The 15845-nt window shown below is 40.0% G+C and overlaps 1 protein-coding gene across 1 annotated transcript in view; it reads left to right on the forward strand.

The window, feature by feature from the left end:
* Positions 1-15845, forward strand: part of LDLRAD3 (low density lipoprotein receptor class A domain containing 3) — a 2301083-nt gene that overhangs the window by 881382 nt on the left and 1403856 nt on the right. The gene's annotated exons all lie outside the window — the stretch shown is intronic.

Consider the following 15845-nt stretch of genomic DNA (forward strand, 5'->3'; position numbering starts at 1 on the left):
TCAGCCCCAAGGCTCCTACAGACCTAAACAATGGGGTGCTTCAGCCCCCAAAGGAGGAGAAGACAAATCACAACCTTACAGGAAACAGTCACAATGACTTCCCTCTGCAAATGCCAAGCTCTTACCAGTTGACAGCACCCCTAGGGGGAAAGCTAGCACTTTTCTCAAAAAATTGGCACATGATCACCCAAGACCAATGGGTGCTGAATATAGTTTCTCAGGGGTACAGGTTCCACTTCCACACGTTTCCAAAACCAAAAGGTATGCCAAACCTGCCGCAAAACCAATGGGCAGAGGCACAAAAACAGATTGCTGCTCTTACAGATATGGCAGCTATTCAAAAAGTTCCACTAGAAGAACAGGGCCAAGGATTTTACTCACAACTTTTCTTAGTACCCAGAAAAGACAAGGCCTGGTGACCACTACTGGACCTGTCAATCCTGAATACTTTCCTGTATGTTCCAAAATTCAAAATGTTAACACTACAACAACTTCTGCCCATGCTGGGCAAGGAGGCTTGGCTAGTTACTTTGGATCTTAAGGAGGCATACCTGCACGTCCCAATCAGACAATCGTGCAGAAGATACCTCAGATTTATAGCAGGCTGAATGCATTACCAATTCTCTGCACTGCCCTTTGGCTTATCTACTGCGCCCAGGGTCTTCACAAAATGCCTGCCACCAGTAATTGCATTTTGCAGACAAAAAGGAATTCAAATATATCCCTACTTGGACGACTGCCTTATTCAAGCAGAGAGCAAGGACATTGTTCTAAAGCACCTGACGTTTGTAAAAAGATTGCTAATTTGCCTAGGGTACACAGTAAACAAAAAGAAATCAAAACTAGTACCCTCTCAAGAAATAATATTCCTGGGTGCAAGCTTAAATACAACTGCCCAGATGGCTTATCTCATGCCAGACAAACAAAGGCAACTGACTCATTACTTTCAAATGATGGCAACAAAGACCCAGCTCCTTGCAAGAAAAATTCTGCAGGCCCTGGGTTTCATGGCATCTTGCATTCTACTAATTCCATATGCAAAACTGCATATGAGGAAACTACAATGGTATCTAAAAAGTGTTTGGACTCAGCATTGTCACAGCCTAGAGACAATCATAACCTTGATTCCCTGCCTGCAACAGGAGTTTCGATGGTGGTCCCAGGCCTGTCACCACAACAAGGGACAGCCTTTCACCTTACCTACAGCCAGGCAGATAATAACAACGGATGCATCGGATTATGCCTGGGGAGCACATATGGCAGGAAAATGTATTCAGGGCACATGGCCCAAGGAACAAATGCATCTTCACATCAATCAAAAAGAGATGCTAGCTGTACAGAATGCCCTGACAGCCTTCAAGGACCTAATACATCCAGGACAACTATTAATAAAGACGGACAATACCACAGTTATGTGGTAAATAAACACGCAAGGGGGCACACATTCCTACCCCTATGCAGAAAAGCCATGACTTTGTGGAAAACAGCACTGACCTATCAGGTATAACTGCAAGCACAATTCCTGCCAGGAACAAAAAATACACTGGCAGACGAACTAAGCAGAGATCTCATGGATCCTCACGGATGGAAGCTAAATTGACAAGTGTTCAACTTGATAACAAGGAAGTGGGAATGCCCAGACATAGATCTTTTTGCCTCCCCTCACAATTACCAAATACAGAAATTTTGCACAAGGACGTATCACTCTCAAGCATGGAAAGTGGATGCTCTATCATTCAGCTGGAAAAACCTGACAGTCTATGCCTTCCCACCGATGCCTCTTCTCACCAAGGTGCTTCTAAAAGTCAGACAAGAGAGGCCAAAAATTATCCTGATTGCACCAGACTGGCCACGCCAGCACTGGTACCCAATCCTAAAGACCTTGTCCCAAAGCCCACCTTGGCCTCTACCTCAAATCCCTCATCTTCTGACACAGCAAAACAATCAAATCCTGCACAGTCAACTCAGAACCTTAAACCTGGCAGCATGGCAGATAATGTAGCCACTCAGACTGCGCCCTTCTCTAAAGCGGTTATGGATGTAATTTGGAAGCCAGGAGACCCAGCACTAGGAAATCTTATGCAGAAAAATGGAAGAGATTCTGTGCTTGAAACCAGGCACTAGGGCTCGACCCACTGGTCCCTAATATACCTCAGATTTTACAATACCTGACTGAGATGTTGGACAAAGGCCTATCTTTTTCATCTATTAAAATCCATGCCTCTGCCATTTCAGCTCATTACAATAAGGATCCTCCTATTTTTTCACATCCTCTACTACGACAGTACCTCAGAGGGGCAAAGAATATTATGCCCCCTAGGAGAGCACCAGTACCTACTTGGGACCTCAGTTTTGTTTTAGAAAAACTAACACTGCCTCCATTTGAACCAGCCAGCACAGCTGACCTAAAATTCTTGTAATGGAAAACTGCTCTGCTCCTAGCAATAACTTCAGCAAGAAGAGTCTCAGAGTTACAGGCATTGATGACTGTGGAACCTTTCCTCATTTTTCATCAGGACAGGGTTTCTCTTAGGACGAACCCAACATTCATTCCAAAAGTGGTCTCCAATGTGGCCTTAAACCAAACCATTCATTTGCCTACTTTCTACCCAAATCCCCAGAATAAAGGGGAAAGACTTCTGCATGCTTTGGATATACACAGGCAGCTACGATTTTACTTGGACAAAACAAAAGCTTTCAGAAAAACTGAGCTACTGTTTGTAGCATATGCTGCAGGATCACAAGGAAAACCTATTACAAAGCAGACAATCTCAAAATGGATAGGACACTGCATCCGCTTCTGTTATGCACAACATGGCAAATCTGTGCCTAAGGGCATTAGGCCTCATTCTACCAGAGCAGCAGCCACTTCAGCAGCTTTCCTCATAGGGGTACCAACCAAAGACATATTAGAAGATGCAACCTGGAGCTCAGTGCACACTTTTACCAAGCACTACCACCTACCTCTCTACTCCAAATCCAGAGCAGGCTTTGCCACTGCAGTTCTGCAGGGCTTGTTAGCCTCGCCAAATCCAATCTATACCCAGCCACCCAACCTCAGCTTTGGGATTCTACCCAAGTGCAATGACTGCAACAGTGAAACACAATGAACATAGTACAGTTGTGTACGTACCATAAATGTAGATGTTTGAGTGTATTCACTGTTGCAGTCCAGGTTACCCACCCACCATCCCTCTCTTTGCTGAGACTATCCTGTACTTCTCAACTCTAGACAACCTATGTGGTGTATTTGCTTGCAGATGAAGGAAATGTGTATAGTAATATATGCTTGGTTGTTTGGCATATCTTTATCTTTTCAGCCTTCCTATCTGGGGGCACCTGACATCTGGGGCAAGAAAAACTGAAGAGAATGGCAGCAGTTACAACTTTTATACCCCTGGCCCACTGACGTCAGGGAAAAGGCGACAGCAACCGACGCCAGACCAAGACTTTGGAACTCGGGCCGACTGCGGGTCACCTGCCAGCAGGGTAACCCTAGTGTAATGACTGCAACAGTGAATACACTCGAACAACTACATTTTATGGTAGGTACACAACTGTACTTTTTCCAGCCTGACTGGCCATGGCATCACTCAGTGTCTAGCAGTGAGGCAGCATCTGGCCTCAAGTAAGACTGTCATCAGTTTTCTTTGCTGGAAGACTAGTGTATGGAATGATTCAGAGATTCAGAAAAGACGTTGGTATAAAACTGATCATAGTATCAGTTTTATTTAGACAATTATTTGATATTGTCATCAGAGTTTTAGTATGGTTAGTTGAAACCCTGTGCAGTGCCGCCATGTGGCATTCCCCCAAGACTGAAGCATAATTAACGTATTTATGTATTTATTGATTGATTAACTGATTGATAGATTTCCATTTGTTGATTAGGATAGTCCAACTGAGTTATGTACAGCTTCTTTTCATTGAGTCTTATGGAGAAAAGTTATTTAAATACAGTGCTAAAGAACAGATTATATAAATGGACATTTACATTTTCAAATTCAAGTAGGCAAATTACATCCATAAGAAGTCTCAGTAAAGGAAACAAATGTAATCAACAGCTGTTAACATTTATGAGAAAATACATTCTTGATACAGGTCATTTAAATTAAAGATGTCTTCAACCAAATAAAGCTGTATTATGTATGTACATAATAGTGCCTTGCTAAACTGTGTCAAAGAACCTTGCTGTAGTGTAGCAAGGAGCCCCTTGCTACTGTTGCTAACATATAAACACTCAGAAAACACCACCAAGCAGTAAACGAAGATGGAAAATCGCCACCACGAGCAAAGGTCCCAAAAACTGCAATCCAATCCTTTTAGTTAAAACCACTTTATTCAGATGAATGAATAAAAGCCTGAACGCCTTAAAGTCAACAACACCCACTGCGTTTTCGTCCACTTCTATGACTTCCTCAGAAACAATTAACTGATCAGTTAAAATACATTTATATATCATCAGTCATTAATCAATTTTACAATCAATCATGCCCATTTATACATTTAAAGGACTAAAGACACCTTTACTACAAATTCATTATAAGACACTAGATGAATACATAAATAAATAACTATTAAGCTAATATGAATTGAGGTAAAATATTTAAAAGACTGTTAAAAAATTGTTAAAAAATGTTAGAAAATGAACATACATAAATATTCTTCAGAATGAAAGGATTGTTGGAATAAAAAATACATTATGTAAATCAAAACCATTTGTATATACAACAGGAAAGGTCAATTCATTTTAAGAAAATAAAATGTCAAGGTAACTGTTAAAAAATGGGATACATATTATAAAATACTTATACATATGATTTTAATAACCAAGAAAGGAATTTTGAAATATAATTATTGAAATTGATTTTTAAAAGTGTTGAACACTGAAAACATTAAATCTCTCTTTACAGATTTATAGGGGTTATAGAAATATTCCTCTTGATTATGGGAACATATAAACACTGTCATTCAAGAAGCCACTAAAGTTGTGATCACTACTAAAAACTCCTGATGTCCACCACGGCAGTAAAACGTAATAGTAAAAAGGTGCAAGGGACGGCTTGCACCTGTCACCCCTGGGCTTCCGGATATTGGCAAAGGCTCTTGCCACCCCCATAGTGCCTTTTTTAGGCAAGGCTCAAATTCTAAACCTACCACCCTAGAACACCAAAAAGGAAAAAAACTAAGGGTAATGCTGCTCAATGCCAGAAGTCTCAATCTCAAGATGCACGCACTCGAGGCCCTTCTCAATATGGAGAACATCGATGTCTGTGCTGTGACAGAAACCTGGTTCAAGGCTCCTGAGAGCACCCCAGCACTAACAGGTTTCACCTCATATCATGCCCGCCCCAAAATCCGGACAACACCAACAAAGCAGGGCGGGGTGCCCATATTCATAAAGGACACCCACACCTCAAGGTTGGTGGCAGCGAGCGATGCATCGGAGACCATCCAGGTGCAATTAAGCATAGGCAAGACTGCTCTGCAATTTGTAGCATGTTACAGGCCACCCTCTCAAACTCAGGAACCTCACATGGCCTTCCTGAAAACATTGGAGGGATAAATGTATCTCCAAACACCATCATACTAGGTGACTTCAACTACCCTAATATAGACTGGGAACACTACTCAAGCCCGAACACTCTAACCCAAAGATTCCTGGAGTTCATAAACTCAAATGCCATGGAACAACTAGTCACCATCCCCACAAGAGGTGAAAACATACTTGATCTCATCATCACGAACATGGGATCAAAATGTTCAACACCGAAGTATACCCCTCACTGGTGAGATCAGATCATAAACTAATCTCACTGGAGGCCCTCATCCCCAGCCCACCTGAAACAAAAAAGACCACAGTGAAAAACTTCTCAAAAGCCGATTTCACACTTCTAAAAACTAGTGTGGTCTCCTTTAAGGCCCCTGAGCCAGTGGTAAACATTACTCAAACTGCTGAATCACTTAAAAATGCCTTCTACCAGCACCTACAGGACTGCATGAATCAGGCAATCCCAAACAAAACTAAGACTCTCTGTACCAAAGGCAAGCGTCCAGTCTGGTGGACCCCAGCCATAAACAAGCTCTACAACAAAAGGAGGAAGCTACTACAAGATAGAGCAAAATCCTTGAAAGGTAAGACGCCTTTGATCATTATAAGTAAAAAACTAAGAGCTCTCATAAAATCATCCAAGGCAAATTTTGAGAGAAAAATCGCCAAGGACTCTAAAGACAATCATAAGGCCTTCTTTAGCTATGTTAGAAACCTAGGATGAAACTCCCAGATATGCTCAGAATTAGTTCAAAATGATGTGAAAATTACTGAACCTACACACATTGCTAACATACTGGCTGACAGGTTCAGTGCAAACTTCTCCCCCCCAAAAGGAGAGATATCTATTCCAGAGGATTGTAGCCCCACAAACATCTCCAACGACCAGGTGAGAACTGCACTCACTAAGGCAAAAAACACAGCATCCATGGGACCGGATGGTGTCCCCGGCTGTGTGCTTCATGAACTCAACGAGGAATTAAACCCACAGTTAGGACAGCTGTTTAATCTTAGCCTCACCTCAGGATACGCACTCCAAGGAGTGGCGACGGCGACTGTGGTCCCACTTCATAAGGGCGGTGCCTCCACAGACCCTGGAAATTACCCCATTAGCTTAACAAGCCTTATCTGCAAAGCCATGGAGAGGATCATAATGGAACTCATAAATAAAGACATAGGGAACTTGCAGACTTTGGATCCAACCCAGTTTGGCTTTGTCAAAGGCAGATCCTGCCTCTTAAACTTGGTTGACTTTTTCGAGACAGTCACCAAGGCCATTGATGAGGGAAAGGCAGTCCATACAGCCTACCTCGACCTGGCAAAGGCCTTCACACAATACCCCACTCAGGTATCATCGAAAAACTCATCAGCTTGAATGTAAACCCATACATCACAAGATGGGTTGCAAACTGGCTAAGCGACAGAACCCACAGGGTCAGAGTTGCTGGAGCCATGTCAGACTCAAAGCCTGTCACAAGTGGTGTCCCACAGGGCTCAGTCCTGGGTCCACTCTTGTTCGGCATCTACTTTTCTGAAGTACAAGCAAACACAGGAGGGTTATGGCTGACAAAGTTTGCAGATGACTGCAAACTGGGCCATAGTCGAAAACACATCTGACACAGATATCCTCCAGAAGGGCCTCACAGAAATGGATAACTGGTGCCAGAGCCATGGCCTGAAGTTAAACGCCAAAATGCATAGTCATACCCTTCGGGAAAAACAAGGTTACCCCTAGCTACCATATAGATGGCAATCCACTGAGCACAGAAAAAGTCATCAGGGATCTGGGGACCCAAGTTGACAGTAGCCTTCGCTTGACACTCATGTTGCTAAAGTAGTTAGGAAAACCTTCTATATCGCCCACCTGATCATGAAGGGATTCACATCTAGATCAAGGGAGGTCATCGCCCCCTGTACTCATCACTCATTAGACCTATGATTGAGTACAATGCCCCGTTCGAATGTATCTGACCAGACACCTGATGCAGCTTGAAAGGCCCCAAAAGTTCCTCACCAAAAGGATAAAGGGTCTCAAAAATATGTCTTATGCTGCCCGACTGAAAGAACTCCAGCTCTATTCAGTCTCATACCGCTTGCTCAGAGGTGACCTGTGCCTGACATATAAGGCCATGTCAAACCCAGATTTGATGAATATGCTTCACCTCAAAAAATCTAGATCCCTCAGAACCACAAGGGCGGAGACTTAAACCTTGACACGGTTATAAATAGAATGTGCTGGAGGGACAGATTCATCACCCAGAGACTCCTATGCTGTGGAACAAAATCCCGGTACATGTGAGGCAGAGCACCTCGCTGGCCTTGTTCAAGAGGAATCTTGACCAATGGATGGGAGATCGCAGATATACCCCAGGGATTACTTCAGTGTCACTGCTTGACAGAGGCACAGAAAAATGATAGGCATAGTTTTTATTCAAACTAAAGGGGTGGCGAAAGCCACATAACTATGGGCTAGGCTTATAAATGCCCTTGGGCAGATAGCCTAGTATGAACCTATGAACCTATGAACCTAAAATCAAAACTTTAATAAAAAGAATATAACATAAAATAAGCAGTCCTCAGTCTTCCGATGGACTGCTTATTTTATGTTATATTCTTTTTATTAAAGTTTTGATTTTACTATTAAGTTTTACTGCCATGGTGGACATCAGGAGTTTTTAGTAGTGTTTGCCTTTTCTCTTCCTCATTGGTGTCCTTCACAGTGCAAGAAAGTTTTTTACCTAAAGTTGTGATCACTGCTGCTTACATTGTTAATGATGGTTCTTGCAGAACCTAATCAGCATCTGTCCCACAGTGCAGACCATGCTTCTTAACAGCTTGCACCTGAGACAGCTGCCACCTTCGCTTAAACCTTCTTATTTATACATTTTTATCATTGTGTTTGGAATTGTAGCATAAACATCTAAAAGTAAGAAAGAACGCTATAGTAGTAGTTCTCCAGGTTCTTTCTCTAGGGTCTGGATAGTGCTGTTGCTGATATTTATTGGTATGTCCCAGTGTTAAAGCTCTGCAGAGTATTTTTCAAATTTCAAATGGGGAATCAACATTTCTGTTTTGCACTTCTTCCTGACAGCTGTCTCATAATGTTTTACTCCTGTAAGTGGATCTTTTGGATTGACAGAGACCTGTAGTTATCCTTATCTGGATGTCTGTCTCGTCCGGATTCAGCTGAGGGAACAGTTACTAGATTTTGTATGAGCGAATGTCCGTTTTAGTTCAATTTCTGGATTTTCTGGAACTTGTATGGTTAAAAGATAAACTGTATAGTTTCCCTTCATAACAAAAAAACAGTTCCATGTATTTCCTGTAGTGGTCTTTTAAATCTGAAATTGTTGGATATTCATCAACCAATAAACAATAACTGGATCATGAGTGGAAGCTCTCCCTTACCGTCATTTCTGCCAAAGGCAAGCATGGTATTCCCTGTTGCTTGGGTGTACAGATTAGCTTCTGCACATCTCCAGAATGAATGAATCTATGTGCAACAGGAAGTGAGGGCATTACACACATCCCTGTATTCTGTTTAGCTTACAAGATGTTTGGACTCTACAAGAAACTACGAGGCTTTCTACTAAGCCATCTTGCTTGCCTGAGCACAATATTTTATTTTTTTTTGTACTTATTTAAAGACGGTAATGTAGTGGTCCTTCAAGTCAAGCTTTCTAATATTTTGGACTACCTGTCTCATTTGCTTAGCCATTAAGGGCTACTATTCCACAATATCGGCTTGTCTTCTGTGCAAAACCTGTTTAGATTTGCATTCAATGGCCAAAATGAGAGTTCTTTATCTCAGCCTTCTGTGTAAGGTTACTGTGTTTCTCTGTATGATCTTAACTTTATGTCAGAAAATGACAAATCCTTCCTTTTGACTTGCATATTCTTGCCAGTTAATGTCTTTTTTTTCTTGGAGGGTAATCTTTATATTAATCATTACCTCTGAAAGGAGAGTTTTAGAAGTTCAGGCATTTATGTCTTCCAAGTCTTGCAGATTTTTCCATAAAGACAGTGTTTCCTAGTCAATTAACTCTTCTTTCTGTCACAGACTATGTTTGACATATTCTTTAATCAAAAGTTCTTACCTCCAGATTTGTAGTTAATTCCCACAGTCCAGGTAAATGTTTGCCAGCTTTGGTATCCTAGTCAGAAAGGTCCCATACCATGTATTAGCTAGTTATAGAACTCTGTCTATTACACAAGAAAGCCACAGCAACTAGAGTCATTCAGTATTAAACCCAATACCATTTTCCTAGGTGATCTAAACCATTCAGCTATGGACTGGGGAACCTACACCACCACTAGTGCACAAGCACAGACATTCCTGGACTTTGTCAATACAAATGTCCTAGAACAATCAGTCAGAGTACTCACTAGGGAGGAATAACATCTTGGCTCTTGTCCTTACTAATATGGGGGTATCCCTTGCATACCTTCATTGCTTGCAAGGTCTGACCATAAAGCAGTCTCCTTCAAAATAAAACTGAAGCCAGTGATTCCTTCCATTCGATGTACCTTTACAAATTTTCTTTAAGACAAACTCCCTACTGTCAAGTGACACATTGGCAAGCTTCAAATCCCCACCACCAAACCCAGTTAACTCCACTTAATATGCAGAAACATACACCACCACACAATACCAGCATGTAAGTAGCTGCAGTGATGCAGCTATACCCCATAGGAACAAGTGCAGGGCAAACCCTAGAAACAAACCCACATAGTGGAACAATAATACCAACAAGCTTTATAATAAAAGGAAGAGAATTTTGACCAAAAGTAAGAAAAGTAATTTTCAGAATGGCCTTGTCACTGAAACAAACAAAAACAACTCAGGAGATTAATAAAATTGACCAAAGTAAGTTTGAGGCTAAAATAGCTACCCAAGTGAAAGACAATCACAAGGCGTTTTTTTAGTTATGTTCATAATCTCAAGAGCACAGTGCAGAAATACACTAGGCTGAATGTGAACAATGCTATTTACACTGAGGATGAAGGCATAGTGAACGGACTGACTGATAATTTTAGCTCTAACTTTACCACTATCTCTCATCTGTCTCTCAAGCTATACCTAATACTGGATCACCTTCAATTATCACACTAGACCGAGTCCTAAATGTGTTATCAAAAGCTAAAAATACTGCATTGATGGGTCCTGACAGTATCTCTAGATGCATATTAAATAACATGAAGCATGATTTAGCCACACCCGTAACAATACTGTTTACTCTCAGCCTCCAAACAGGTTTTGTACCAAGTGAATGGAGAACATCTACATTCATTCCCCTACGTAAGGGAGGACCTTCCACAGGCCAAGGCAATTACAGACCAATATGTCTGACCAGCCTCATATGCAAAACCATTTAAACACTTCTTGTGGAACCCCCAAACACTGGACCTTTCTCAGTTTGGATTTGTCAAGGATGGATCATGCTTACTCACCCTGGTGGATTTGTTTGAAAAGGTCACCAAAGCAACGGATGAAGGCAGAATAGTACACACTGCATACCTTAACTTGGCCAACATGTTTGACACAATTCTCCACTCAGGCATAATAGAAAAGCTAAAATAAACTGAGAATGAACCCTTATGTCACCCACTGGATTGCCAGCTGGCTAGCAGATAGGATGCAGGAAATCAAAATTGGGAGAGTTTCCTTCACAAAGAGACCAGTCATCAGTGGAGTCCCCCCCCCCCCATCGTTCTGTGCTGGGAATTCTCCTGTTTGGCATCTACTTTTCATTAGTAAAAGCCAATACCATAAGGCTCTGACTAAGATTGCAGATGACTGCAAGCTAGAAGCCGTCATTGAATCCCCAAATGACTTGGTCATCCCACAGGAAGACTTGTCCCAAATAAATAACTGGTGCCAAAATCGTGGACTAAAACCAAGTGCCAACAAATGTATTACTGTATCCTTTGGAAACTCATCTACCCCAGGGAGATATCACAGTGACAATATGCCCTTAACAGGTAACCCAGTTGTTTGGAATTTGGGAAATTATGTGGACAGTGACTTAACTTTTGACCAACCTGTGTTTGTTGTTGTAAGAAAGTCCTTCTATATTGCACAGCTTATAAACAAAGTTTAGCTTATATATATATATATATATATATATATATATATATATATATAAAAGATCCCATTGAACCTGTCAAAAAAGTTAGAAGTTTCCAGAAACTGTGGTTAAATTTCCCGTTGTGGTATAAATACTACCTCGGGTATCCTCAGCAGAGAGGCCACCAGCCTAGTGGGTCTAACGCGGTCAACAAAGATAAATGTTATATATACACAGATATATCGATTTGTGTGTGTATCTATATCTATGTATCTGTGTGTGTGTATATATATATATATATATATATATGTACCTGTGTGTGTGTGTATGTATGTATGTATGTATATATATATATATATATATATATATATGTGTGTGTGTGTGTTTTATTTATATATATATATATATATATATATATATATATGTATATATATATATACACACACACAAACACATAGCTGTATGCAGATATGTACAGATAACAGATACACACTCTTGACTGACTAAATGTACATATATAAATATGTGTATTGTATCTGTATAAGAAAATAACTACTAGCCATTACAAGTTTATAGGCTCATAGGCAAGAACTAGTCTAGCTGCTCTTATGGGCCATTTTAAGCTTAGCCAGTTTCCCTTTTTCTGCTCAAATTAACCAATCCCATTTGGTTAGAGGTTGACTTTACCCATCCCATGGTTGATAATTATATATAACCTCTAATAAGAAAACTAGGGTCATTCCAGAGATAATTGCAGGGGACCCATGCATAAGATAAAACACTTAAGAGCTGCCTTTGTGCATCAGTAGTACAAGGGGGTAGCCCTGGGATAATTTTCTGTTTCCCATTCATAAACCCAATTTGCAGTTGAATATGGACTATGATGAACTTAAGTTAACACAACTTTCCATCTACATAAAGCAATCATGTTATGCATACCTTTGTTTCAGATACGTTAATCAATGCCACAACTTTTATAGTCTAAGATGCAGTGGATATTCAAAGTAGTAGTATAAACATGCTTTGGTTTGTTAAACATGGGCAGGGCTTTGCACTCTACACTTTGTTTTTCAGTGTTAATCCCACTAGGCCATCTGCCTCTTTTCAAGAGAAAGTTAGTTTTATATTTAGAAAGTGTAGGTGAAATTTGGCCCGGGTATTGGGAACTTCCCATACTCTTTTTCTAAAGGAAGATATTACATGAGAAGATAGAGAGGAGTGACACAAGGGAGTGCTAGGGTAGTATCCCATAATCTAAGATCTGAAGACTTATGAAAAAGCAATAAATATGGAAATTTCTGTAAAAATAAGAGAATTGTTGGAAAGTTAGAAATGCAGTGTTACTATTGTTAACATTGTAAGAAGAATGAGGTTGTACAGAAGCTTACATGTGAGAAAGAGACAGATGATGAAGCAGTGTTACCCTGTCCCAGGCAAAGAAACCATGGAATGCGCTAGAAAGGAATTTAGCGGAGGTGGAACTAGTTACACAAAGAAAATGTAACACACCAGAACTGAATAGGAATGTGATTGACAATGAAAAAATGTAGAACAAACCAAGTCAGAGAAGCAACTATATGGTAGTAGTAGAGTTGCAGTGGGATTTAAACAAAAATGATAAAAGAAACAGAAGTGTATTCAGTTAACAAGGTACAACTAAAATAATTGAATGGACTGTAGCAGAAGGAAGAGGGACATTTCTTTTGGGGTGAGATAATATGGGTTATAATTTTTTTATAAATAGGTGAGAGATGAATAAAATAAAAAGGATTTCCTAGAGATTATTAATGAATGGCAAAGAAAGGATGTGTATGGTAGAGAAGTTTCTAATGTTGGGAATTCAACATTTTTGGAAGGAAGATGAAAAAGGAAAATTAAAAAGTTGAAGACCAATTATCCTTTCTAAAGCTGATTATAAAGTTATAATGACCATAATGCAGAAGAGATTTGTAAAGGAAATAAAAGAAATAAAGACGAGAAATCTTTCTGAAATCTTTTCAAATTCATGGGAAGAATAGTAGAGTCAACTGTTATAAAAGAACTTATAGTGGATGTAAATGACAGCAAGCAGAAGGGTATATGATAATGTGATGTTTTCAAATCAGTAATGTTTACCATGACACATTATGGGAACTTATGCAGTTGTATGGTGCAACAGAAATGATAAATTTGTTTCTAAAAAGAATGTGTGGAAGTGCTTGAGGTAGTGACTTTGGTTAATGATTGGTTAGGTAGGTACAATTTCCATGGAAAATGGCATTACATGGGATGTCTGAGTACACTTTGATAACAAATACCATAATATGTAATATAAAAGACAAGGTAAGTGTGAAGACTGCCAGCCTAGCCAGATAGGATTTTATACATAATTCTATCATTTGTAAATATGAATGTTGAACTACAGACTTGTTTTCTTAATTGAAAGAATATGCTGTGAAATGTTAAACTTAAAACAATGTAGCAACATTGCCCTCTGCTGTAAAGAAAGCTAAGTCAAGCATTTCATGACTGTCTTTGATGTTTATAATTCAGCTCCGGCCGGGCTAGATGAAGGCTTCCTGCCTGTTGTTTTAAGGCTAAAGTTAATGACCAGAATTTGCATGCATAAATGTCCTTTATTGCTCTGGTTTCTGCCTAGGTGTAAAAGAATGTAGATGCAGTTTCTGTTGGCCTGGGAACCCCAGGACGTTGTGAAGAATGATGTAATGTTTATCAGAACTACAATTTCAATTTAAACAGAGAGAACCAGAGGTTAGAGAGCATTTTTGTCTTGACTGTCCACTTCACAGCACTATCTTGCTCATATGCAAGTTATCTTAGACTTGTGTTTTCTTTTAGAAATAGCTAGGGTTGCCACCTTTCGTTGTAACTAAACCTGGAGTAAAGCCACACACCCTCACATCACAAGTAACCCTGCCCGCCTCACCCCCTCCTCCCGCCCATTCTGCCCATTTGATTTTCAGACTTTATCCTTCAGAAAATGCATGGTGATACAAGACCTTTTATTCTAGCAACTTTCTAAGTTTATTAAGAGCAGTATTTAAAATGTGTCCCTATGTTTGGGGCTTTGCCCCCCCATTACCTTTGGTTTGTCCAGATTTTTTGTGCCAATAGGTTGAGAGCTATGCTTTCCTCTCTCTCTCTGTCACACACACTGTGTGACACACACAAGCATAAAACTGAGCTGAAGCAGTAACTGCTCATACTGGTGGATCCAGTCTAACCTGTATTCTCACTCCTTACATACTATACCACAAAATATTTGTTAAGCAGATCTGGCTTCATCAATGAAACACCGTTCTTGAGTTCAAAGTGAAGGACACCGCAAACATAATAGTGTTTTGTTTTCCCAACTTTATTTAGCTTCAAACATACACCAAAGACTATGAAAAAAATCCCTTCTTGTGACAAAAGTACACAGTCAGTACATAAATGCCCCCCAAATGACTTTTTTTGGAAATGACAGTATCCATGACCATGAACGGTGATTAATTTGCACTTTTCAATGGTAACAGACCAGTGGGCTGACACAACTCTATATACTGTGCTAATATTAAATAACATTTCACACAGCATTCCTAATTTGAAAAGAGACAAAATGAATCACCTAAGCTACCTACAATAAACTTTAAAGCTAAGTAAAGTTAATTTAAAATGTTGCTAAATGCACATGTTATAATAGGCGGTACCACAGCATCCTTGCAGCTGAATGGTTAAATCTTTTGGATGTAATTAGCTTGCCTAGCCAATGGAGATGCTTTGTTTCTTTACTTCCTCCTGTTGACGTATTTAAACTATATGTGTGCGACCATGGTGGCATCATCAAGACTCTTTTTGTTAGTGGCGTGCCTCTTTTTAAAAGCAGTATTAATTATATTAACCACGGGTTGGACAGCACGTTGGGAAAGGTGTTGTTTCGAGTTTCTTTGGCTTCTGTTGTGCCTAACATTTCTCAGAAAGGTCATGTAGCTCACTTAACTTTTCATCTTGACCCAACACCAACACAGTTGGTGAGCAGACCAACGTTAAGAACGTCCTTGTGCCAACTGGGGTAGTTGCAAGAGCTTGTGAAATCCTTACATTCTGTAGCAACAGTTCATTTCAGGCTGAATAACAAAACAGCAAAAAGTGTATTGTAGAACTATAGTACGCTGAGAAAGTTGAAACTAATAGTCTAATCTACATGTAGTATTATATTATGCATGCAGCTACACTTTGTTATTCCT

The sequence above is a fragment of the Protopterus annectens genome, chromosome 9.part0, assembly GCF_019279795.1.
Source record: "Protopterus annectens isolate FY-2018-M chromosome 9.part0, PAN1.0, whole genome shotgun sequence".
Taxonomy (NCBI): domain Eukaryota; kingdom Metazoa; phylum Chordata; order Ceratodontiformes; family Protopteridae; genus Protopterus; species Protopterus annectens.